Source organism: Nannospalax galili, unplaced genomic scaffold (assembly GCF_000622305.1).
Source record: "Nannospalax galili isolate Female #2095 unplaced genomic scaffold, S.galili_v1.0 scaffold1358, whole genome shotgun sequence".
NCBI classification, from domain to species: domain Eukaryota; kingdom Metazoa; phylum Chordata; class Mammalia; order Rodentia; family Spalacidae; genus Nannospalax; species Nannospalax galili.
In genome coordinates, this window is record NW_008341169.1 from 563461 (window position 1) to 566272 (window position 2812).

The 2812-nt window shown below is 41.4% G+C and overlaps 1 pseudogene; it reads left to right on the forward strand.

Annotated features, from left to right (window-relative positions):
* The first annotated feature begins 1150 nt into the window (after positions 1–1150).
* Positions 1151–1804, forward strand: LOC103736988 (annotated as a pseudogene).
* The last annotated feature ends 1008 nt before the right edge of the window (positions 1805–2812 follow it).

The following is a 2812-nucleotide window of genomic DNA, read 5'->3' on the forward strand; positions in this document are numbered from 1 at the left end:
TACCAGTTGTCAGTCTGCTTTGAACCATGTACTTGCAGACTTAATTTATGTATTTAATTTTTCAACTAATTACAATAATTATGTGGGTGATAATTTCTTTGGTTTGGGTCAGGTTTGAGGCTTGAATTTTTAAACCATTTCAAAATTCCTGAACTTGACATTTTACATATTGTATGGCTATCGGCTTACAATTTTTATACATTTTACTTGTTTAAAATCTGCCTCTTCTTGGTTATTATGACCATTTAGGATATAGTTCATGACTGAGTTGCTAAACAACTGTCTTTATTTTACATTAGTTTTGTCCACTACCTACTGTGTGTCTCTGTAGAAGCATTCAACTTAAAATAACGAGTTTTGTGAGTCATTGTAAATCTGAGTCATGAATTACTCTATTTTTGATGTCTTCTGATTCCAGCAAAGTTCAGATTGCTGCTGACTGTCAACAGAGATTGAGCCTCCTTGTGTCATTTGTAATAATAGTGACTGTGCATAAAAATTTTAAGATGATTTTTAAGAGATTTTGTGGTCTGGATGCATTAAATCTTTAATGAATAAGTGTCTCTTTAGGAAATCTCTGGAGACTCACCAGAGATGCCTACCTTTATCTAATTCTTAAAAAGAGAATTTAATTTTTCAGTGACGTTTTCTTTTGAAAACAATTATTCTTTAAATTTTAAATATGTAGTGTTAGAACATTGTTTTGTTTTCTGAAGGATCCCGAGGGGCTTCGTTTTTCCAATTAAGAATTTATTCCTTCCATCCTCTCTTTCACATTTGTTCCTTCGTTAATTCTAAGATTCATTTCTACCACCCTCTTTCAAGTCCATGAGTGCATCAGGGTTTGTATTTCATAAACAAAGCATTATGGTGTTAGCTTTCTGCCCCATATCATTATTCACTTTCTTGCTTTATGTTTCACTGTTTGCCTAAAGATTTTATTAAGGTCATGACTTTTACTTTCTTGAATTGTCGTCTTGGATTAAAGATATGATAGAGTCAAGGAAGCCCTCAGTGCGTGTGTGTACAGTAAGTTCGTGGCGCATGCGCTCCTCTTGGACCCCCACCCCCTACCCCTCCACCCACCCCCAGCCCCCGCCCGCTAACTCCGCAGCACTTTGGCGGCGCCAGGGCCCAAGCTTCACTTACACATGTCATATTTAACATGGACGGCCTCTTTCTGGATACTGAAGGACTGCGTTCCAGGGTGTTTCAAGAAATATGCAATCGTTTTGGAAAGAAATACAGCTGGGAAGTCAAGTGCATGGTCATGGGGAAAACGTCTCCAGAAGCCTCCCAGATCATAGTAGAAGCCCCGCAGCTGCCCGTGTCCAGAGAGGATCTGCTGGAAGAAAGCCAGGCGAAGCTGAAGGAGCGTTGCCCACAGCTGCGCTCATGCCAGGGGCTGAGAAACTGATCCACCACTTGCGGAAACATCGCCTACGCTTTGTGCTAGTCTCCACCTCCAGGTCCGTGTCCTTCGAAATGAAGACCAGCAGACACGAGAAGTTGTTCAGTCTGTTTAACCACATCGTGGTGGGAGACGATCCCCAGGTTCAGAACGGCCAACCAGGCCAGGACGTATTTCTCACCTGTGCCAAGAGATTCTCTCCTCCTCCTGAACCAAAGAACTGTCTCTGAAGATTCTCCCACTGGGGTGGAGGCGGCCCTGGCAGCAGGGGTGCAGGTGGTCATGGTTCCGAATGAAAACCTGAACCCGGACTTCACAAGAAAGGCCACCCTGGTGCTGAATTCCCTGCAGGACCTTGAGCCCCAGCTGTTTGGTGTGCCTGCCTATGAGTAAGGATGAGGGACATCAATGCTGCTGTGGGCCTTGTGGCCAGTTACCACCTAAATAATACTGATGCAGTACATGATAAAGGGGAAGTACAGGCATATGTACACACATGCATATGCGCACTGTGTGACGACTACTCATGTACAGATATATAGGTATATATGTGAAGTAAATAATTTTCACAAAATAAAATCGTATTTGGCTTTGCTTCGTTTTCATTTTAGTTTTTCTGAACACTGGCAGTTGGAAAACGTAGAATACAAATTCTTAGGTGGGTATGTCTTTATACGTGTATAGAAATGGATGCACCTTCATATTACATGTATATATCTTGCTTCCATCCTTCAATGCTGGCATTGACAGTGCAGTGCTAATTGAGCAGCAAGATGGTCCTTCACTCTGCTTTTGAATCAAATGAGAAAGCCTTGTTGAGGGGAATTCTCCTCAGTCAGCCTTAAAGTCATTTTAAGTCCTCAGGTTTTCTTTGGACCTTTACTCAGTGTCTCATTGAATGTTCTTGCAGCATTTATCTTATATTTACATCCTTATCCATATTGCAGGATGTTTTTTCTTCAATGTATATTTTTATTGAGTGTTTGCGCATTTCATACATCTTAATCATATTTAGACCCTCTCCCCTATCTGCACCTACCTACAGCCCCCCCACCACCAGATTTCATCCATTCTGTCATATATGTGTAGGAGAGATGGCTCATCAGTTAAGAGCTCTGGCTGATCTTGCAAAGGACCTGGGTTCAGTTCCCAGGATCCTGAACAGCTCTGTTCCCAGCATCCTGAACAGCTAACAACCATTCAGTGACTCCAGTTCTGGGCATCTGATGCCCTCTTCTGACCTTTGCAGGCACTGCATGACACAGGTCCACTCACGTACATATGGCAATATACTCATATCAATAAAATAAAAATAACAAGCTATTTTCAATGGAGGATGTTTGCTACCTAAGAAAAATTATTTCTTCTTAAGAAATTATTCTCCTTAAGAATGTTGATTTT